The 24,582-nt window shown below is 41.7% G+C and overlaps 1 long non-coding RNA gene across 1 annotated transcript; it reads right to left on the bottom strand.

The window, feature by feature from the left end:
* Positions 1–20,683: 20,683 nt before the first annotated feature.
* Positions 20,684–23,956, bottom strand: LOC145037693 (uncharacterized). Its single transcript, XR_013678950.1, has 3 exons — positions 22,689–23,956; positions 22,222–22,338; positions 20,684–20,773 (listed from the first exon to the last, which is right to left on the bottom strand). It is a non-coding gene; the product is annotated as an uncharacterized LOC145037693 (long non-coding RNA).
* Positions 23,957–24,582: the final 626 nt, after the last annotated feature.

Below are 24,582 nucleotides of genomic sequence, written 5' to 3'. Positions count from 1 at the left end.
GAAGAACACGAAGAACACTATGAGTTTTGGGCTTGGATTCAAGTGTTTTACCTCTATAACAAGCTGAAAGATGATGTTCTTCACGTTTTGGAGCCTTCTAAGTGTTCTTGGGTGATGTTTTTAGAGAGATAAAGTAGAGAGAGGAAGAGAGTGCAGCCAAAAGTGAATGGAAAGGGGTCCTCTACTATATATAGGATCAGGTGTGAGGCTGGAGGGGTTTGCGGTTGGGTGTGCGACTGGTTGGCTGCACACACTAGTGTGCGGCCGCACACACCTCTCTTGGTGTGTTTGGCTCGGTCTTTTGATGTAGCACCCTTCCTAACCCTTCCTATGGCCCACATTCATGATATACTAAGCCTAAAACACTCGCGCAGACCCAACATTTTTGCTAAAGGTGCTAAATTCACGTGAATTATAGATATATGGATCGACTTCACAATGTAAAAGTGTCGGGTTATCACACTTATATTCTAGAGAAACACCTTAAGGGACCAAAATAACCCAAAAACCCTAACTATCTTGAACTTAGAGATGAATCATCAAGGTAGGAACTTTATACCTTCAATAAGCTAGTAAGGGTGAATAACCTGTGGATCTACAAGCTCCATCTTGTTCAATACTTCACCACTAGTCTTCTTCTTCTTCTTCAAGATACACCACATACACAAAAAAAAACACATACACAAGGTCAATCTCTTTGGAAAATGGAGTAGGGTTTCGAGGTTAGCTCAATAAGGCATTGGAGGCAGATAAGGTGAAGGACTTGGGGGACTTAATGTGCTTAAATAGGGTGAAAACCCTAAAAATTTGGGTTTGACCCTGACTCATGTATGCCCTGTGTATGCAAGGATACGCCCAGCGTACCAAGGAAATACCCTGCCTGGAGCATGCATTGGAGTACGCCCGGTGTACCATATTTACGCTTAGTGTACTCAGGTCCAAGACAAGACAAAAAAAATGAGATAGTTTTGCTTAAGAGTTTATCAGGAAAATTGGGCATTAAAATTCTCCCTACTTGAATCAGACTTCATCCTCGAAGTTTGTTGCCATAGATGACTCTGGGTAATGATCACTTATCTCTTCTTCATGCTCCCATGTCCACTCAGAACCCTTTCGGTGCTGCCACTACACCTTCACCAATCCCACAAACTTGTTCCTCAAGGTTTTCGTCTTTCAATCAAGGATCACTACTGGTCTCTCAAAATAATTCAGGTGGTCATCCACTTGAATATCCTCCACTGGAACCACTATGCAATCATCAACCAAATACTTCCACAACTGTGAGGCGTGAAAAATGTTATGAATCTGACTGAGATCATTCTGAAGATGCAAATGATACGCCACCCTATCCACCAAGGATAAAACCCTAAAAGAACATATATACTTGGGCCCCAACTTACCCCGCTTCCTGAATCGGATAACAACTTTCCAAGGTGACACCTATAGGAGCACCATGTTCCTAACCTGGAACTCCAAGTATGTCCGGCGTCTATCTGCGTAACTCTTCTACCGGCTCTAAGCTGCCTGGAGTCTATTGTAAACCTGCTAAATCATCTCTTCTTCTTGTGTACCACCTCGATAATCCCTATGACCCGTAACCGACCTGTCCCCAACAAATCAAGGTTTTACACTTCCTCGCATAGAGCATCTCAAAAGGAGGTCGATCAATGTTGGCGTGGTAACTGCTGTTATACGAAAATTTCGCCAAAGGAAGATACGTATTCCAACTACCGCTCACTCTGACCATCATTTTGCGTGTGGAAAGTCGCGCTAAAATGCAGACGAGTACCCAAATCCTCGTGGAAGTGAACCGAACATCCCTATCAGAGACCATAGAAACCAACACCCTATGTCGTGCCAAAACCTCCTGAATGTATATGTTTGCCAGCTTTTTAGCAAATGTGCTCTCCTGAATCAAGACAAAAATGTGTGCTCTTGGTCAATCAATCCACAATGACCATATGGAATCCACTATGTATGTCGTCCGAGGCAATTTGATGATAAAATCCATCACAATTTCTTACCATTTCCAAAGGAAAATACCCGATGGCTTCAATCTTCCATGGGGTCATTGATGCTCTACCTTGACATTCTTACAACTCAAGCACCTCTCCACATACTTTGTCAAATCTTGCTTCATACAAGGCCACCAATAATCAGCCCAGAGATCCTTATACATTCTAGTCGCTCCGGGATGAATAGAGAATCTCGAATTGTGTGCCTCTTCCATCAAACATGTCGCGCATAACCCCAGTATGGAACCCACACCCTTAGACCAATGATTCTCCCCCGCTTGGGTTCGAATTTTCCCTTTCAATCCTCAAGATCTGATGGATTTCCAATCCATCTTGCAACCTTATTATTCAAATTGTCAACAACCTGAGCTTACAAATGTCAGCGTTCCATTACTAGCCAATCTCAATGATCGCACAAACTCTTGAAATCCAAATGAATACTCCCTATAATCTTAGCAAGTCCAATAACCCTAATCGCTTCCCATGATACATCGCCACATCCTTAAGTCCTTTATGCTGGTGACAAAGACTATATTCTAGGACCGGAACTTGCTAATCTTCACTCCAACTTCTCACTCTTTGAAGATCTCTACATTCTAAGCATCTTCAACCCTTGCGATTATGAAATTCCCTGGTACTTCCAATGTCCAAACAAACTCATATGACTACCACCTTCATCTTCTTGCTACCGCTCCTTCCCTAGCAATGGTAGTGATTGGACCCAAATGTCCTTTTATAGACGATTGCCGATATTACCTGAACAAATGCAAACACGTCCGAACTCTGACTTCGTTGATGAACTAATCCAGCTAATTCATCCATAGATCTTCCAAGCGATACCCTTGAATTGACCGTATCAAAGAACTGGAACAACAACCGAACAAACTGAATCCCGCTCAGCAAGATACGACCTACTAATAACTCTTGGCATACAAAAATGTCATATTAAAATTTCTGATGCTATAACCCAAGCAATAACAGAGAACTAACCAAATATGATGCTTACACATACCGACACAAGATTCCAAAGCAACTTTAAATACTAATAATAAGGCATGGAAGAATATAAAAGATAACATACCCGCGATAGCATCTGATGAAACTCTGGCCTCCCCCGACTGACATTGAAATGCTCAGCTCCTCACTGTTGAGAGTCATGCCCTATCCTCACAACCTTCATTGATCCTCAAAGTAACTAGAACAGGTGCACTCACTGCGCCACCACTCAACCTCAATAAGTCAGCCCTCTTACGGCCCATCGGGTTGCAGTGAAAACACATCAGAACCGACCCAAGGGGGTAATCCCTACTAAAATGACCCATCTTACCACAACTAAAACATCCTCGGACTATCTCCCGACATCCTCCCTCATGGGTCCTCCTACACTTGACACAACGGCCCTGACCTTACTGGCTTCCTAAACATGAATCTTGAGTCTTGGGCCTCTTCCCCTAGCCCATTGTTAATTGAGTCTGCTCTGACTTCCTCTTCCCGAGGTGCTCCAAATCAATCACATGCTCTCAGCGTAACACCCTGAGATTCAGGTAGATTTATTTCACCCTTATTCTTTGTCAATTGGTCATGATTGGTCCTTGAGTGGAGGAATCCATGCAAGTGAGTACGCTGGGCGTACCAGAGGGGTACGCTGCGCGTACTCATGCGCTTATTTTGGACGCGGAGTCGCTAGGTACGCTGGGAGTACCTATAGTCACACCGGGCGTACCCGGCCTAAATGTAAAACCCTAATAAGACTTTTGCACTATTTAAAGCATGCTAAGGCTCATTTCTCAGCCTCCATATCAGTGAGTAAAACCCTAAGAGAGTGCCTTCCATCGTCCTTAGTGAGTGTGTGTGTCCTTGGAGCTAATAGTGCCTTGGTGTGTTATTGAAGAAGGAAGAAAGGAGATTGTGGAGACTAAAAGCTTGAAGTGTAAGTTTGGATCTGGGATCTACAGAGAAAGGAGCTGCATTTAGAGGCGGAGGCTAGGTCTTATCCCACGGAGTCCGAGATTTCTGAGATTTATGAGTTACTGAGCTACACGAGGTGAGTCTTCTCACTATACGTTACCTAGAGTGGTATTTATGTGGGTCGGAGGGTCTTATGTGTTATGTATGAGATTATGTGAATCTATGTGCTATGTGATATTTGTATGCTATATGATTGTGTAGACCGGACCGGGAGGTCCAACGATACAGACCGAACCAAAGGGTCCAACGATTTAGACCGGGCCGGAGGGCCCAATGAACTACGGGACTGGAGGGTTCCGCCAAGACACATCGACCGGAGGGTCGTACAGTAGCCTCGAGTGGCGTATGTGTTGTATGTGGTATTTTGGGGAACTCACTAAGCTTTATGCTTACAGTTGTTGTGTTTTGTGTCTTAGGTACTAGCGAGGACCGTGGGAAGGCGCCGGTTGAACCGTACACATTAGAGAAAGGATTTGATTTCATGTGATCTTGGGAAATTTTATATTTTGATAACTATTGTTGAATACTTTTGAGAATGTTTTTGCTTAATTTTGGTTGTTGAAAAATGAAAATTGTGTTTTAAAAATCTCGTCGTTACACTCAGGCTCTAGTTATTATATCATTCAGGGTCTCGCACCTTGAAAAAACACACAGGCTCCCTGATGTCATCCCTCAACCTGTCATAATACCTTACCTTCTTCATTACTCGTCCTCCGCATACTACAGAACCAACAAAGCTCTCTCCCGGAACATGGCAGTGATCTTTGCCACAGTCTCAGTTGTGTGGTGAAGGTCCTAAAACTCCCTCGCCAACTGTTGCGCCTCAATAGTTGGTCCAAACTCGGCACTAAACCTGGTCACAAGCTCATCCCAATTCATCGTCACCAGGGCTTCACCTCCTAAAGAGAAGTCTACCTTCTCCTACCAATATCGGGCTCTGTCTTTCAGAAAACAGGAGCAAATTTGACATTCAACCCCTCGGGAAAAAACTCGTTCAGAAAGCGTTCACCACATCCGCTAACTATCTCCTACTAGCAATGGGTCCTTTTCCCCAAAGAACTCACAAGCACAAAACTCACGGAAAGAAAGAGTGCGAGCTCCAACAGTCATAACCTCAGTACGGAAGGCACCCAAATGCTCATCCAAAATCTCCATAATTCCCTCCTTAACCGTACAGAAGATCACTGGAGTCTGCTCCAAAATACCACGGGTAATCTCCAACGAGATAAACACCCGCATCCACTCATCAGTCGGATCAGTACCTATAAGTGAGCCTAAACCAGTACCTAAACCACCTCCACGTGAGCTCATCATCACTCTGAAAAAAACAATCATACAAATGTTCAGACTATATATACCCAGGAATCCACATCCTATAGGTTTCCTAGACTCTCAAAGACTCTCCTCAATTCGAGTATGGATCATGTGCATTCAGTAGTACAGGTCCAATACTACCTTCCACACCTAGCAATATTTTTCTCAAGAATCATCTTGAATCCTCCAATTCACCTTCTCAAACTTATAACCACTAAACAACGCAAGCAAACCATTACAGCACACTCTACGCTCTCCTATGCTCCCGACCTCACCCTGACATCAACTAGTGAAGTACTCCCAATAATGTCAATTAACCTCCTCATGAATACAGTCACATGCACCAAGGCTTAAATAAACCTTCGATTAAAAGATGCACCCCTACAACGGTTGGACTCAGACAAGAGCTATGCAATAGGGGCGAATTCATTACTCTGATGTTATTCAACCTTTACTTAACATATTCACTTAATAGCTAACTCACATCACTTAATAGATACACAGAGAATAAAGCAAGTAGCATTCGTGCAGTAGCACTCCAATCCATAAACTATTTAAGAGGGATTGTCAAGCTTACTGGCTACCAGCATCTTCATCGCACTAACATTCCTCCAAGATTCTTCTAGGGCAACCACCACACTACTCCCTGCCATTATCTGCATAAAGAACTCTCATTTAAAACCCTCTAACTAGCCTACGAATATAATTACATATCACCCACACCAGATAATTCTTCAAATGAAAGGTCTCACACTACAACGGGTAGACTCAAATAAGAGTTGCATAATAGGGTTAAAACCTAACTTTCTAAAATTATCTATTATCAATAATATGTAACTTAGTATATCCATTTATTAGTTAGTTGAAGTTAATGTGAACTCCTAAAAGTATAAAGCATAACCTATACATGACATCCTATCACTGATCGATCAGGGCTATCATGCAAGTCTACAAGTTCATACAGCAGGCATACAAAGGCATTTCTCCTAGATCCCCATCCTTAATCTAGCATGCAATTCTCATAACATATAACATAACAAACATGTATAGGTATTCTGGGAATCACTTACTTGAGCTCGACTAATTGGTCTCACCACACCCATTTCTTTTATGAGAAAATAAAATATTTATTTTATGAAATAATTACCAAACCCTTAGTTTGAGTTCTGACGCACTCGAGAGTATGCTCGAATCCCTCAAACCAAGGCTCTGATACCAAATTGTAACTTCCCAAAAATTATAAGGTAAAAATTTATTTTTATTCAATCAAAACACCAATTATCTTTTGTTCAAATATATAAAAGTATTTCATAATAAAACATTCATCAGACTAGAATCCCAAAATTGCCTCATTGTGGAAAGTTGGGTGGATGCGTTGCAATCAAGTTGGTCCCTTCCCTATCGAACCAGAAGTACATGAAGCCATAACCATAAACCGTAAGCACAAATCGTAGAGACTTCCCCATAATATCGAATAGTAAACAAACAGACTCTCAAGCATATATGGGTGGTTGCCTACCCCTTCGGTCTATTTCAATCGGATACTATCAAGCATATATGGGTGCTTTCCTACCCCCTTTGGTCTATTTCAACCAGATACTATCAAACATATATGATTCTTGTAATCCCCTTCGATCTATTTCAACCGGATACCATCAAGCATATTTGGGTGCTTGCAATCCCCTTCGGTATATTCCAACCGGATACCGGGTCTATTTCACCCCTACTACTACCACATAATATCATAATAGGAATCACAGAGTCATCAAGCAAATACAGGAATAACTGACAATTGTCAGAAGGACAATAGTCACGCTATATCATAAACTAGTGTGATGCCATTGGTGCCTTCGACCCTTAGGTATTGTGTAGGAAGACTCACAACAATCCACTGATAACCAAATAACTGCTCAGGAAACTGAACCGGATAATCTCGTACCAACTAACAATAAATACAACCTTAATTAATAATTAACCCGATAACCCAACATACGAGGCCCACTCCATACTCCAACTTCCTAAAGGGTAAAATACCATTTTACCCTTTTTCTTACTTGGCCTAAAACCAAATCCCATCCCATTTGCAAAAAAGCCCAACTCCATAAATGGCATCTTCAGGCCCAATATGGCCTATCTTCGTAATTGGGCCAAAAAACCATCATGGACGTAATTCCAAGAAAACCCTTAGTTTATCTATGGCCTAAGGTCAGAATTCCAATGACCCGAAAAGACCCAAACCTTAAAAAGGCCCAAAATTAACATATTGGGGAGTACGAACTACGTACACACCCCTGAAGCACAAGGTACAAGACACTGATCTCCAAACCACACATTACGTTGTGTGTAATCCTACGCGCAACATACTCAGCAGAGAGCAAAAATCCCACAAAAGCTCCTAATGGTTAAGACAAGGACTTCCAAACTCATATATGACCCTAATGAGATATCTTAATATGTAAAGGTGGCAACTTTAATCCTTTTCAATGCTTAATGGGACCAAATCCTCAATAAAATCCATACCCAAACTCATGAACGGTCCAAAATAACTCATCAAGATGACATTTTTATGAACAAGGGGCCTCACAAATGCCAAGATCCAACATTCTAATATCTTGGAGTAGCTCATACACATATGGATGACTCTAAGGACCAAAATGAACCCAAAACATTCCTAAGACTAGATCTAACACCCAGATTCATCAGGTTAGAAACTGTATACCTCTAGAAGGTAGATCAAGATGCACAAATCCTGGATCCAAAAGCTTCAAGCAATCCGACACTTATCCAAGAGGCTCCTTCTTCTTCAATGAGCACCAAAATGCATGAAAACACTCCAAGAGCTCAAGAACCACACCAATGGAGGATTGGGTTTCATTTCTAGGGTTTAATGGGGTGAAGGATGAAGATAAGAGGGTTTGGTGTTGAGTTTAGGAGCTTAAATAGGGTTTAAGACCCTAAATTAGGGTTTGGGTCTGACTGGAGTACGCCATGTGGAATTCTGGTATGCCCAACATACTCCAAGGAGTATTCGCGACTTCCCTACCTAGTACACCCAATGTACTTCCCAAGTACGCCTAGCGTACTAGGCTTGTCCCTTAACCTTCAATCTTCCGAATACCATATTTTGTTCGTTCTTAGTCCGATTTCGACAATCTTCACATCCATGTAAAGGTAACGAGAATCTCTACACTTCTATCAACTCATTCTTGCCTTAAAACTTCCCAAACTAAAATTTAAAATTCATAAAAACCTGAACTACCACTTTACGATTATACCCTTAGGCTTCAAATCACAAACCCGACCCCTGGATCATCTAACTTACCTTACCCACACCTAAATGGGTCTAAATCTCTTTTTCCCAAAGGCCTTAAGCCTTATGATAACCAATCTTCGGCTCACATCCCTGAATTAAGAAACGAATCGGAACAGGGTGTTACACTTCTTTGTTAACATGGTCAAAGGAACCACTATCTTGGAGAAATTTTGAATGAATCATCATAATAACCTGCCAATCCAAGGAAACTCCAAATGTCAGATAGAGACCTCGAAACTTCCCACCTCATCACCGCCTCAACCTTGGACATATTGACCAAAATATTGTTCTGGTTGACAGGATGCCCTAGAAATTGTACCTCGCACAACCATAACTCACACTTGGAGAACTTCATAGAAAATCTCCCCCCCAGATGCTTCTCATATTGCTCATGGTTCTTGGAATAGACCATGATTTCATCAATAAACACAATCATAGACCGGTCCAACATAGGCCTGCATACACGACTCATGAGATCCATGAATGCGGCTGGAGAAATGGTTAGCCAGAAGGGCATCACCACAAACTCATAATGACCATAATGAGTCCAGAAGGCCATTTTCTGCATATCCACCTCTCTGAAACTCATCTGGTGATAACCCGAACGAAAATCAATCTTGGAAAACCAATATATTTCTTGAATCTGATCAAATAAATCGTTGATCCTCATATGCGGGTAATGGTTCTTCACTGTTAGCTTATTCAACTCCCGATAGTCAATACACATATGATTTGTCACATTCTGTTTCTTCACAAATAAGATCGATGCTCCCCATGGTGAACTAATCGACTGAATAAATCCCTTGTCTAATAGCTCATGCAGTTGCGTACACAAGTCCTGCATCTTTTGAGGTGCAAACCGATAAAGTGATTTTACTATTAGAGCCGCACCTTGAACTAAGTCAATCTCCACCAGCCTCTCCATAGGCACTCCTGGCAAGTCCTCTAGGAACACATCCAAGTATTCCCGAACAATCGGTACATCATCTATGGTCACCTCACTCTTCTCATGGGTATCCATCACATAGGCTACAAACCCGAAACATCACTACTGAAGATAACACCTGGCCCTGGTTGCCAAACATAGAGCCAGCCCGCTCTGATCACCCTCCTTGTGTATCACTAACTCTTCCCCACTTGGGGCTTGAACCCATACCAACTGAAGCCCACAATCGATCATCGCCCCATTGCGGCTCAACCATTCCATCCCCACGATGACCTTACTCTCGCGCACGGGAATCAGAAACAAATCAATCGGGTACTGCTCATTGAATAACTCTAAAGTGCATCCCCAATGAACATGTGTACAATCGCATCGGATGATCATCCGCAATCTCAACCTCTAATGGATAATCTAATTCTACAGGGATATCGTCAAACCTCCTACTAAGCGCAAAGGATACAAAAGATCGAGTAGACCCCGACTCAAATAAGACCAACGAAGGAATATTGTTCACAAGGAATGACCCTACACAGCAATACAAATATATAAGCATGACAAATAACATAAAGAAGAAGGTAAGGAAAAGATGCATATTGCTGACCACATCGGGTGCTGCACGAGCCTCCTTGGCTGTTAGCTGAAACGTCCTACTTCAAACAACTAGCGCATCCACCTTACCCTAGCGGCCATCAGAGATCCTTAGAGTCGCCGAAACAGGTGATGCTATTGGTCCTCCCGATGCCAAAATCGGGCAGTTGACCTTTTTATGTCCTCTCTGATTACAATGGAAGCAAATCAGATCTGATATGTGGGTGGTGGTAGTGGTGGTAGTACAATCCCTGCCAAAATACCCTGTCTTGCCACACTTATAACATCCTGAAACACCCGCCCTACAAACCCCATTATGTGCCTTTTTGCACTTGCCACAGCGTCCCCAACCCTGTTGGCCCCTCGACCTAGAATCAAAACCCTTGGGTTTCTTCGCTGAAACTCCAATTGTCTGCCCATGCTCTGCCTTTCTATTACCTATGTGCTCCAAAATCAATCTCCCATTTCCGAGCCCTAGATATCATATCGTCCAATGTTGGGAAGGTGGAAAAACTAACAAACTCACGAATATCTTATGTCAACATGTCATGCTACTGAGTCTTCTGCATCTCCTCGCCTGGAGCATACTGGGGTACCAGTAGGGCTCTCTCTCTCTCTCTCTCTCTCTCTCTCTCTGAACATGTCGGTGATCTCCGCCACAGTCTCAGATGTTTTTTGCATATCCAGAAATTCCCTCGCTAGCTGTTGCACCTCAACAGTTAGTGAAAACTCTGCATGAAATTGGTCCATATAATCTGACCGGGTCATGGCCTCAATGGTTGCGGCCACCAAAGTATATCCAAACTCCTCCACCAATCCCGAGCTTGCTACCTTATACAATCTGCAGTGAACCTCACGTTCGACCCCTTGGGGCAGAAGCTAGTCATCTGGGCACACTCAATGAATGATATCCAACGTTTGGCTGCAATGGGGTCCTTCGCCCCAAAGAATTTCGGTGCCCCACAAACCCTAAAATCCTTGAAGGAAAGATAGCGGGTTTCAGGTTGACTAGCGGCCAGATTGGCCCTGAAGATCCGAAGATGGTCCTCCATCAACTCGATGATGCCCTCCTTGATCGACCCGAAAATCACCGGTTTCGCATCAAGGATGCCTCTAGTAACCTCTGACGCAACGAACTTGCGTAATCCCTCATTAATTGGTTTGGTGCCCATGCCTGTGCCCGAGCCAGATCCAGATCCTGAACCCCATGCTTTACCGCATGTCACCACCATGCTAAAACATAATCACATAAATAATCAATAAACACACGAAGAGGTTCCCACTCTCAAGTTTCCTGGATTTATTGTGGTCTTCCTTGTCTCGGGTATAAATTTTGTGCTTCCAATAGTAAGGGTCCAATAATACCTTGCACACCTATCCAGTGTTCTAGAAGGTGCACCATGGCACATGCCAAGGCGTTCCATGTCGTGAGCCATGCCTTCGCCTTTACAAAAATCCTTATAATGCTATTATTAGGTGTGGTGTGTGGCAAGACGTGATATGGTGTGCCATGGCGCGTTATGGCACATTATGGTGCGTGTTTTTTTGTTTGAGACACATTTTTTTATGTTTTTTATGTCTTTTTTAATCGGAGATACAAATATTGTGTTTTTTGTTAACTTTTTGTTATTAGTTATTGATATAATACTTCTAAAAAGTATTTATATTTGATATAAATTTATATTTTTGTGGTAATATAACTATAAATTAAAACAAAATCACCGCCATACATCAAGTCTTGAAAAACGACATGGATCGACGTGGCTGGTAAATCTTGAGGCTTAACCTTGTCGCTACGCCACACCTCACGCCATTATAACCTTGCACCTATCTATTCCCTCCGCAAGGACTACCTCAACTCCTCCAAGTCACTCATTCCTATCTAATACCCTCTTCATACTATAAGGTATCCTACGTGCCAATACATATTCCAGCAACTTCCTAAGGTTCCTTTCCTCACCACTCTCTGCTATCAACTGCATAAGAAATGCTCACTGATACCTTCTAACTACCACATGAATATAATTACATACTATCAGTACTAGATAATTCTTTGAAAGAAAGGCCCCACACTACAACGGTTGGACTCAAACAAGACCTGCACAATATAGTTAAACTTATACTTCTAAAAGTATCTAATCTCAATAATATGTAACCAAACGCATGCATCCGCTAGTCAGTTGGTATAAATAAAAATTCCTATTAGTAAAATACACATAGCATTCAAGGATCAAGCAATTCAAATTAGAACACAACCTATACATGTCATCCTATCAGATAACTGATCTCGTATTAGCATGCAAATCTATGAGCTCATACAATAGGCACATAAAGGCATCTCTCGTGGCATTCTTCATGCAATCCTAAGTAGATCCTTAACCCTAATCTAGCATGAAATTCTCATATCATAGCGTAAAACATAATACATGTATGGGTATTTTGGGAAGACTTAAATGAGCTCGAATGATTGCACGTATCACACCCCTTTATTATATTAAAATCTCATAATTAAATATTTCTTTTTATGGAAAATCTACCAAATCCTCGATTTGAGTTCAAAAGTTGTAATTTCTCACTACGCCTAGCATACAACGAAGTGAAGAAATCCAAGAACTGAAGAATTTCTAGATTATGTATGCTTGGCTGAATTCAAAGAAGTAAAGAATTCCAAGAGCTCCATTTTGGTATCGGAAGGTTTAATTTCTAGATTATGTATGCTTGGGTAGCTTCAAAAAAAATACCTTGAGATTAAGAAAGATTTCTGAGGATTGATTCGAAGGATTGCAAAAAAATAAATGTCGTATATGCTAAGGGGTGAAGGTTCATAAGGATTGTGAGTATTTAGGGGTGGGAAGTTTCTTAGGATTTATAGACACAAATACATGCATTGTGGTCTTGGGATAATGTATGGATTTAAAATGTGTGTATTTTGATGGATTTAAAATGCTTTGAATTATAATGTATGGATTTAAAATGCTTTTATATAATGTATGGATTTAAAATGTTTGTATTAAGATATGGATTGTTTATGCGATATTGGTAAATTAAAAGTAAGTTTTCTTGGGGGAAAGCAAAGGCTAAGTGTGGGGTATTTTGATGTGTGTATTTTTATACATATTTTTATATATCATATCTTAATATTTTAGCTCTTATTATTCTTATCTAGAACAAAAAGGTACTTACAATGCTTTGAATTATAATTTACATGCATTAGTTGTCGATAGAACGGAAAAGAAAGGATTGGAACGGAATTCGGGCTTAGATGTAAAATAGAAAGAAGATGGTTGAAGGCAGCCATTACGCCCAACTTAAAATTACTTAAGCCAAGCATACTATTGAGATGAAGAGTACACCCCGCGTAGCTATTGAGTACGCCTAGCGTATCGGGCTTGGGTCCAAAGAATGGATCGGGATGGTTTTCTCACTACGCCCAACGTACAACGACTTACACCCACCGTACGTAAGTCGGTTCAAAAGTTATAAATAGCAAAGTTCAGCCAACCAGAAGGGAGATTCTGACTACTATCGATCCTTAGTCGACAAGTAACATATATCCGGCCGTTGTGAGGGTCTAGAAGGCGGCCGGAAAGCCGTTAAGCTGAAGGGAGCGAAGATCTTAAGGATTAGAGAGCGGATACGTGTCGGTAATCATGTGGTTTTTATCGTGACGATGTTTAGCATTCTACTGTGATACTATTATATTTTTGCTTTCTAGTTTTGGTGTCAAAACCATTTGCTTTGTGCTTATGATTAGATGAAACCTTGATTATTGGATTAATTGCTATATTGGATTGTTTTATTCATGTTTAATTTATCTTGATAAGTTTGTTTGTAACACCTAGAATTAGGAAGACCAGGAGAGGAAAGAAAAGCCCTAAGTCAAAGGAGTCAACTCGTCGAGTCCAAGGAGGAACTCGATGAGTCGAAGCGTGACCCGTATCGCGGATTAAGTAACCGACTCGGCGAGTCTGGTCTGGGTTGGGAATCCCTAATTTCCGGACATGGTACCCTATTTAAGTATCATTTCAGGCCTCCACCCCAGCCTCCATCACTCCCTTTACCTACTCTTGAAACCCTAAGCCTCCATTGTAGTGCTCTCAAGCTTTCATTGCCATTTTCGGTGCTTTGAAGCTAGAATGAAGAAAGGAACCTTTGGTGATTCAAGAATTGGTAGTAGATTTTGAGTTTGTGAGATAGTTCAGATCATTTGAAGGTATGAAGCTCATACCGTGGTTGTTATTCATTTAGATCCCCTTTCCTAGTTAGATTTTTATCATTTTGGGGCCATTTCCAAGGTCTATTCGTGTATTGTGCCTTGGTGAGCAAAGAGAACTTCATATCTAGGTTTGTCTTGGCCAAGAAACCCATAAAGTATCAGTCTTTGGTGTATTAGTGAAGAATGTTTGTAACAACCAGAATCAGAAAGATCAAGAAAGGAAAGGAAAACCCTACGTTAAAGGGTTCAACTCGGCGAGTCCATGGGTAAACTTGGCGAGTTGCAGCGGGACCCGTGTCGGGGTTTAAGTGACTGACTCGGCGAGCCGGAGGGACCGACTCGGCGAGTCAGGTATGGGTTGGAAATCTCTAATTTTCGGGCTTAGTGCCCTATTTAAGCATCATTTCAGGCCTTCACCCCAGCCTCCATCACTCCCTCTACCTTCACTCGAAACCCTAAGCAACCGTTGAGTGTCATTGAGCTTCTCTTGCCATTTTTTGAGTGATTTAAAGCTTTAAGGAAGAAGGAAGACTTTGGGTGATTCAAGAAGTACCAGTGGACTCTGTGTTGGTGTGTCATTTCAGATCCATGAAAGGTATGAAGCTCATACCTTGGCTGTTATTCACTTAGATCCCCTTTCCTAGTTAGATTTTGTCATTTTGGGCCATTTCCAAAGCCAGTTCGTGTATTGTACCTTTGTGAGCAAAGAGAACTTCGGATCTAGGGTTGTCTTGGCCTAGAAACCCATAAAGTAGCAGTCTTTGGTGGGTTGGTGAAGCATGCATGTCACAAAACCAAGCCCTTGAGTGTTTTAAGCCTATAGCATCTTGGTTTCACATAAAGTTTGCAACTTTACATGAAACATGGGCCTTAGAAGAGCGGATCTATAGTTTGGAGCCCCTGCATGGCTCGAAAAGCCACTGTACGGATTAAGAGTTGAAGCTACTCGGCGAGTCACATGGGTGGACTCAGCGAGTTGGATGAAGTTGGGCAAGAACTCGACGAGTTGGAAGAACAACTCGGCGAGTCTGTTGAAGATTACCTTGGACTCGGCGAGCATGTCAGCTTTTCGGGAGCATGTCAGCTTTTCGGCATGCCTGACCCTGGGCTCTATGATTGCTAGAGCTAGGGAAAGGGAGATCGATCTGGAGAACATTGCGAAGAGGAGGTCAAATCAGACATACACTTTAGGGGGTCCCGGGAAGAGACCCAAGACTTCAGATCAGCGATTAGTAGTTCGGCAGCGCCGAAGTCAGTGCAGCACGTGCGGGAAACCGCATGAGGGAGTGTCTCGTTCTAAGGGTTACGGCTGCTACAAGTGTGGCAGTGATGGTCACGTCAGCAGGAATTGCCCACGGGGGGCAAGCCCATTATATTTTCACTACAATCAGGTGGGCCACAAGAGGACCGACTGCCCGACGATGAGGGGAGGAGCAGGGAGCGCATCTGCCCCAACGATTATGAGGATTACGGATGGGCAAGAGGGTAGAGCCTTGCAGTGATAGATGAGGGAGATCTGGATTACAGCAGCGAATGTTGCAGGTACGTATCTATGGCTATTTTCACTTCTGTGTGAATTAGGGAAGTTCTTACCCCAGACTCAGGGGATGGTATGAATGAGTTGTCTCTCTGCATGTATTCGGATTGTATTTGGAATCGTTATGCCAATTGCATACCACGAGCTATTAGTAGCTAGTGTAGGTCATCCTTCACTTCGGGTTCAAAGTGTCCAGTATCATCTTAGTTACGGCTAAAAACGGTTCAGGGAGTAGTCAGCCACCATCATCAGGGTTTGACGGTTCTAGTCTTGGCGTTTGGGATAGCTGTTGGAAGCATCAAAGGAAGTGATTTATCACCGAGGAGTCTGTGCCCAGTTATTCGGACCATAAGGACATTATTCGGAGCTCAGGGGATTTTCAGTATCAAGGATGCGGGAGGTGTTCATCTAGTATTCGGTAATCATACGGTATTTGGAGTGGGCTAGAGACGGATTGCTAGCAGGGATAGAGCAATGGTGGTTATCATGACTATCATGTAAGGAAGGAAGGAGTGGAAATCTTCGGGTTTTCGCGTGCAGTAAAGACTTGGTTGAGGCTAAGTGGGGGAGAAGCAATCAGGTTATGGGAATAGAAGGGGGGTTTGAAACTAGGATAAGTTTCGCTCTCCTGTTAGGAAGAAAGACGGCCCAGGTGACTGTATGAATGGAGGATAGTGTAGATTGGAAGTTGGGAAAAATTGCCAATTGTGAGACCTCATTCTCGAAATGTCTGGTCGCAGATTACAGAGGAATCAGTTGGGAGTTCCATTTGGGACATGAGTACCACTTGGGGGTACTCGATCGTGCTGGTATGATCGACTATGGGTTAGTCACAACATCCACTAGCGGCTAGTCGGTGTGGAAAGGTGTGGTCAGACTACCGGATGGCCGTAGCATTCACCAATGGTCAGATAGTAAGAGAAGTATAGTAAGACTGCGGTATGGCCCGTAGCATTAGATTAGTAAGATTGCGGTGGGGTCCATAGCAATAGTATGTGAGGATAGTTAGTAAGACTGCAGTGTGGCCCATAGCATTAGATTAGTAAGATTGTGGTGTGGTCAGTAGCAATCGTATGTGAGTATGGTTAGGCTACGGTGTGGCCCATAGCACTGGTTTAGCAAGACTACGGGATGGCCTGTAGCTTTGGTTTGGTGGCAGTGTAGAAGTGTTGTAAGACTACGGGGTGGCTCGTAGCAGTCGTCGATCCCTATTCACTAGTGCGAATGTATCAGGTGTATGATTCAGTGGCAAGGTTTTCAGGTTGTAAGTTCAGGACAAGGCAGCCCCCCGGATGTGAGCAGGCCACATTATGATTGGGTTTGGAAGACGGTAGGTCATTGGAGACCAAGAGTGGCACAAGACTACACATAAGCCGTGGCATTGATTAGTAGCTTGGTTCATGGAGTGTGGGTGAGGGCCCATATCTCCGAGGTAGCATGGGGGAAAACCGATATTCCGGGTAATGGTAGACCAGTTAGGACCAGGGTGGTCTCGGTTCATCCGGTAGGCGGATGGGAGTCAACAAGACTACAGGAAGGAATGATGGCAAAGGATTCAGTGTGAAAAGCCGTGAGCTGATCGGATGATGCTAAGCTGCTCATCACGAGATCGAATGATCTCAGAGTAAAGGATTTGGCTCGGTGACGTCGTTCTCGGCTGAGCCCGAAACGTAGCAGAAAGGAATCTGCTACCCGACAAATTGTCTGAATTCTCACGATTAGGTGGAGCTTTCAGTATTAGAGCATTGTGTGGGGAACATTCTGTGAGTACTGGTTTGACGGCCGGCACTGGGAGTGGCCGGGATTGCGGTTTCGGAAGAGGATTGGTCCTCGAAGGAAATTGGGAAGATTGTTGCTTGTGGAAAGTGCCTTAGAAAGGTCAGTAACAGTGTAGGGTGAAAGAGTAAACCCCTTGTGAATCAAGGGAAGGTGTATCATTAGTATTGGTATGATTACCGGTTGGATTAAGTTTTGTACTCGAAGGTTGCAAGTAACGGGTTATTCTGAAGGTGACATCTTCAAGGTTTGGATCGAAAGGGGGGAGTGTGCACCTTATGGTAAGTGGCGACTAAATGGTAAGGTAGTTGGCCGTGACAGACTTCGAGGATGAAGTCTAGTTTAAGTGGGGGAGTGTTGTAACACCCATAATCAGAAAGACCAAGAAAGGAAAGGAAAACCCTATGTTAAAGGGGTCAAATCGTCGAGTCCATGGGTGAACTCGGTGAGTTGGAGCAGGACCCGTGTCGGGGTTTAAGTGACTGACTCGGCGAGTCAGAGGGACCAACTCTGTGAGTCAGGTCTAGGTTGGAAAACCCTAATTTCCAGGCTTAGTGCCCTATTTAAGCATCATTTCAAGCCTTCACCTCAGCCTCCATCACTCCCTCTACCTTCATTCGAAACCGTAAGCAGCCATTGAGTGTCATTGAGTTTCTATTGCCATTTTTGAGTGATTTAAAGCTTTAAGGAAGAAGGAAGACTTTGGGTGATCCAAGAAGTAGCAGTGGACTCTATGTTGGTGTGTCATTTTAGATCCTACAAAGGTATGAAGCTCATACATTGGCTGTTATTCACTTAGATCCCCTTTCCTAGTTAGATTTTGTCATTTTGGGCCATTTCCAAAGCCAATTCGTGTATTGTGCCTTTGTGAGTAAAGAGAACTTCGGATCTAGGGTTGTCTTGGCCTAGAAACCCATAAAGCAGTAGTCTTTGGTGGGTTGGTGAAGCATGCTTCTCACAAAACCAAGCCCTAGAGTGTTTTAAGCCTATAGAATCTTGGTTTCACGTAAAGTTTGCAACTTTACGTGAAAGATAGGCCTTAAAAGAGCGAATCTACAGTTTGGAGCCCCTACATGTCTCGAAAATCCACTGTCTGGATTAAGAGCTGAAGCTACTCGGCGAGTCACATGGGTGGACTTGGCGAGTTGGATGAAGTTGGGCAAGAACTCGATGAGTTGGAAGAACAACTCGGCGAGTCTGTTGAAGATTGCCTTGGACTCGGCGAGTCTGTTCTTCGACTCGGCGATTCAAGTCACAAAAACCCAAACCCTTCGAGTTAAGACTCGAATTAGTGAGTTGAGTGGGGACTCAGTGAGTTGGACAGGTCAGGACTCAGAAATTGGTGGACTTGGCGAGTCATGGACTAACTCGGCGAGTCGAGTCGCGAATGGAAGGGCTCTGAGCATAAGAACTCAGCGAGTCAGTAGGCAGACTCAGCGAGTAGGGTTGACCTGGAAGGATGACTTTGACCAGGACTTTAACTTTAACCGGAGTTGAATTAGTTTAACTTCTAGAGTTCAGTTGGAACTAAGTGTTATGTTGATAATAGTAGCTAGCGGAGCTAGTGGAGCAGCGGTCAGAGGGTTAGCGGTCAGCAGCCAGAGGGTTATCAACAAAGTTCAGCAGTGCGAGGTGAGTCTCCTCACTAGTTGTATGGGTCTAAGGCACCAATGTCGGCCCATTTAGATTGTGTATTATAGGAAGACCCGGGGGTTAGCCCTAGGCAATATGCATGAAAGACTAGGAGGCGGCTCCTGGCACACAGTATGTTATTATGTATGATAGGCAAACCCGGGGGTTAGCCTTAGGCAATATGCATGAAAGACCAGGAGGCAGCTCCTGGCTCACAGTAGGTTATTATGAAAGGTAGGAAGACCCGGGGGTTAGACCTAGGCAATATGTATGGAGGACTAGGAGGTGGCTCCTGGCGCATTGTATGTTATTATATATGAAAGACCAGGAGGTGGCTTCTGGCACACTGTATGTTGTTTAACTCAGTAGAGTAGTATGTATGGTTGTCTTTGTGATACTTGCATAAAAGACTAGGAGGTGGCCCTTGGCACTTATCTGTAAGACCCAAGGAGTGGCCCCAAGCTTGACTAGGAAGATCACGTGCGGCTCGTGGCATAATGGCAAGACTATGTTTGGAACATAGCACCCTAGCAAGACTATGTTTGGCGCATAGCACCTTACTTGATTATATATGTTGGCTTTATATGGCATGTATGAACCAGTTGGTTCGCCTGGTATGTGGTATCTGGGGAACTCACTAAGCTTCGTGCTTACGGTTTTCAGTTTTGGTTTTAGGTATCAAGTTTTCAGAAAATGAGCTCGGGAGGGTTGCAGTGCACACACCATGACAAGTTAACCTGGGATGTTTTACTCTGATAACTAAACAAGTGTTTGGATATGAGACTATGATTTGTAATATAAACCCTTTTGTAAGTTTGAACGACTTAACTATGAATTAGTAATGTTTTTAAAAGAAATTTTTGGACCGTATTTTTGGGGCGTTACAATGTTTCTCTCAAACCCTAGCCCTAGAGTGTTTCAAGCCTATAACTCCTTGGTTTCACGTAAAGTTTGCAACTTTACGTGAAGGGTAGGCCTTAGAAGTGTGGATCTACAGTTTGGAGCCCCTGCATGGCTTGAAAAGTCACTATATGGGTTAAGAACTAAAGCGACTCGGCGAGTCACATGGGTGGACTCGGCGAGTTGTATAAAGATTGGCAGGAACTCGACGTGTTGGAAGAACAACTCGGCGAGTCTGTTGAGGATTGCCTTGGACTCCACGAGTCTGTTCTTGGACTCGGCGAGTTTGTGTCACACCCCCGGCCGAGGCGGCGGAACACGTCGGGCTGTATGACTAAGTTCATGGATCACAGACAAATTGAATATATAGCATAAGTACAACAATAAACAAAATAGCATTCATGTTCCATCTTGATACAATGTTTTTACAAATAATAATAATAATAATAATAATAATAATAATAATAATAATAATACATTAATTGCCTTAACAGGTAGATATATGATACAACAACAAATAAACTCGGTCACCTGTAATCCAATCTGTCTTGAATGTCTGTTTAGTGTTTTCCTGAGAATACATGTAGTTTTAAAAGTCAACACAAAGGTTGGTGAGTGTCACAGGTTTTCTGCTAATGCAGTAATACTTTTAATAAGTCTAAAAAGTATTATCTTTGTATATATAACGATAGTTAAAAACAGTATTTGCAAAGAGTCTTTAAAAGCCAAGAATGTAATTTGATATAAGCAAATTCATGCTTTTAAAATGTACTTGTAATAACCCCTTGAAAGTCAAAATAAATGCTTGTATAAGTAACTTCCGTACTTACAAATGTACTTGTATTGACTTCTTGAAAGTAACCATGAATGTTTTGTATAAGTAATTTTTATACATAAAAAAATGTACTTGAAGGTAACCAACCCTATGGATGTAGTAAGAGAGAGAGAGAGAGAGAGAGAGAGAAATTTGTGTTTGTAATAACTTCATGAAAGTTTAAATATATCCATTGTATAAGTAACCACTATACTTAAAAATGTTCTAACAGCAACCAAACCTATGGTTGAAATGAAAAAGTGAGAGAGATTCGTGTTAATGTTTTTAGTGAGTTCTATAATCGAGCTATGGACGAAAAGTACCCCTCCCTACGACGCTTCATTGGACGTCATAGTAACGATCGTAGACACATATCACCTGCTTCGATTGATCAGCCGATGGTTGTAGCTAGCAACCGCAGGTGGGGTTGTCGACCCCATATAGATCTATACATATGTACCTCGCTCTGTAGATTAACGATTATAGCAGTGTGGGGCAGACTAAGTAATTAAACTCAACTAATGAATAGTAGCGTCTCACTCAAAAACCATTAACGAAAAGTTTGTGAATAACTCTCAGCCCTAACTTAATTATAGTTAAGTACCGGGCATAATGAATTTCGAAGTATAGCAAGCTGAGTATGGTTGACGTATTTATAAAAGTATAAATTACTTGCTTTTATAGAGATATGTATTTCAACATAACGGACTTGTATGTGTGTGTAAAGCCATGCATAAAAGTATTCATGTATAGAAGTCTTGAAACTTTGAAATACTTTAAACTGGTAGTATTCATATCATATAAGACTAAAAATGAATGTTTCAAATTAATGAACATATGTACATATATAAACTTTATGCATATAAACATGTAAATATACATGTATAGTAATATCTTGAACCATTGAAATACTACACAATTTCATAACGTACTTGTTATAATATAAAAATCATAAAACTTTGTATCATGTAGTATTTGTTGTGTGAAATGGTTATTTTACAATAAAATAACCATAATACGTATACGAAAATTTATACTAGTTTATTCGTAACAATATAGTAAATTATTAAATAATAATATATTTATAAACTAGGTTTTTCGCATAAAAAGATAATATATTTGTATAAACAAAATTTATAGGCACATGTATCCCCCCCCCCCCCCCCCCCCCGAAATAATATTGAAAAGGGGCCGTAAGCACTCACCCTTGAAGCGTGAGGTTGATTCGTACGGTATTCGGATTCCTTTGGGAAACTTGTCATGAGATTTGTTACGTGGCATTCCTCGTTCATAAAACGAATCACCGAGTATATTTGTATTTCCTAATAAACCAAATGGTAGTTTGGTATTAATTATTAAGTATATGGTGGTCTTTCTTTAAATAAATAAACTCTACGGATTTGATTTTGCCAAAATCATACTTCAGGGACTGATGTTGAGAATTATTCTCAAGACAGGGGTTAAACATGTGTATTTGAAACTGTTTTAGGGTTTTAGGACTTGATATATTAGGTTTTACTGAGGGAGGGACCATTTCTGTTTAATTTTAATGAAAGTTTGATTTTTGGTTTGACCTTTGACCGGGTCAAAATCAAAACCCATATGTTTTATCGAGGCTCCATGACTGATCCACACAAGTGGATCCATTTACAAAAAGGATCAGGGCTCTTACCTCGTTCTTTAGTTTGATCGGGTATGGATACGAAACGCGAATAAACTACAACAGAGATGAAGGAAGGAAGTGTCGTTGCAGTGGAGAAGAAATCGAACACCAACTTCGATTTGGGGATTTCGACCCTTGTTTCCTTGTTCGTCGCAGGCCAAAAAGGGGACCGAGGGAGGCATCGGCGGTTGCCGATTTCAAGGAGGAGAGGTCGTCTCCGGGTTTCGGCGAACCGAAGCAACGAAGGGAACGGGCATGAAGTTTCATCTTCGTCTAATTGGTTAGGTAGAAACACAATTCGAAGGTAGAAATCAAATCGGTTCGGTGGTGGTTTAGTTGACTGCGAGCAGTGGCGCCAACAGGTGGCGCATCTTCTTTCTTTTCTGGCCCGATAGACAACAAATACAAAAGGAGAAATCTCTTGGTCCTCATCTGATTTCAAATGGGGTGAACAGATTAGGTCAGAAAGCGAGAAACAGCACAAGTATTTGGGGAAGTTTTGGCTGTGGTGATCTACAATCACCGATGGAGGAACGGATGGTTGTTCCGGCTGGTTTACTCAACGGGAAGGAGGGAAAGTCTAGATGGGGCAGTTGATTTGATCGGAAATGTTCCCTTCTCTTTTCTTTTTCTTTTGAGTGTAAATCAATGGAGTTTAATCAATAGAATTAGAGGGTGTTTGGGTTTGATTGTTTGACAGAAATCATTGGGAGCAATTGGTGTTTGATTTTTTTTTTTTATTATTGACAGGGAAAGAAGATAGATCCACACGATGATCTCAGGGGTGTTTGTTTGCTTCATTTTGACAGAGAAGATTAATGGTGAATGAGGCTATGGATGGTTAAGAGGCTGCTGGCTGGTTTAACCCGGTGGCCTGTTCTCTTGATTTTCTGGTGCCATAACAATGGAAGGAGTGTATTTGGCAGTTAAGATAGACAAAGAAGAAGATGGAGGTACTCGAGATGGCTGGGCAGTGGGCATAAGTGAGCATCGTTTCATCGGTATACAACACCTTACGTGTATAGAAAAATATTTGTACATTGTTTGAGTTGAGTATAGAATTGTCTGTGTTTGGACTTTGGAGTGTTGTATTGTTTAAGTGTGCTCAGTGTTTGAGTGTTGTATTGTTCAAGTGTTCTCCAAGGTTGAAGAAAGAGTGTGGGGGTGGATTACGTGTGTAGAAGAGATTTGAGTATGATTTTTATGTACATAATAACTACAATACATTAATATATGAAAAATATATGAAAGGATATGTATTGGTATTTTCATTAATTACAATTACAATACACTAATACATGAAGGTTATGTATTAGTATTTTTATCTTTCAACCGGTTTTATATATGATTTGGAGCTTATAAATAACAATATTACAATTGTAGAGACTTTTAACATTATATTTTATAAAATAAGTTGTAACTCCATAATTTATATTTATTTACGTTAGTCCGAAATATATGACTAATAATAGAAATTATGTCGAAATTAATAATTAAATGTTTGCGATTAATAAATCTAAGAACGTCTGATTTTTTATTTTTATAAACATTTTTATTCAAAAATATTTCAAATATGAAATTAAATATTAGGCTATAGCCTGAGTCCAAAAATATTTTCGGAAGTTCGATTTGAGGTGTAAAAGTTCCTCAACGGATAGAAATGATTTTAGTGGTTTTAAGAAAAATCAGTATTTTACTGGTTTTTGATTATTAAAACGGTCGTATCTTTTGCATACGAACTCCGTTTTAGACATTCTTTATATTTTCGGAATTAGGGAAACATGTACTACGAGACTAGAATCTTTATATTGCTCACAACTGCTTGACACAGATTTTCAGTTTTTCACACGCATTCCTATGGTTTCAGTTTGAGCAGTTTGATTGGTTTATCAATTTACACATT

The sequence above is a fragment of the Lactuca saligna genome, chromosome 3, assembly GCF_052625555.1.
Source record: "Lactuca saligna cultivar CGN05327 chromosome 3, ASM5262555v1, whole genome shotgun sequence".
Lineage (NCBI taxonomy): Eukaryota > Viridiplantae > Streptophyta > Magnoliopsida > Asterales > Asteraceae > Lactuca > Lactuca saligna.
The sequence above is the reverse complement of the archived record's forward strand: the minus strand, read 5'-3'. Positions and strand labels throughout refer to the sequence as shown.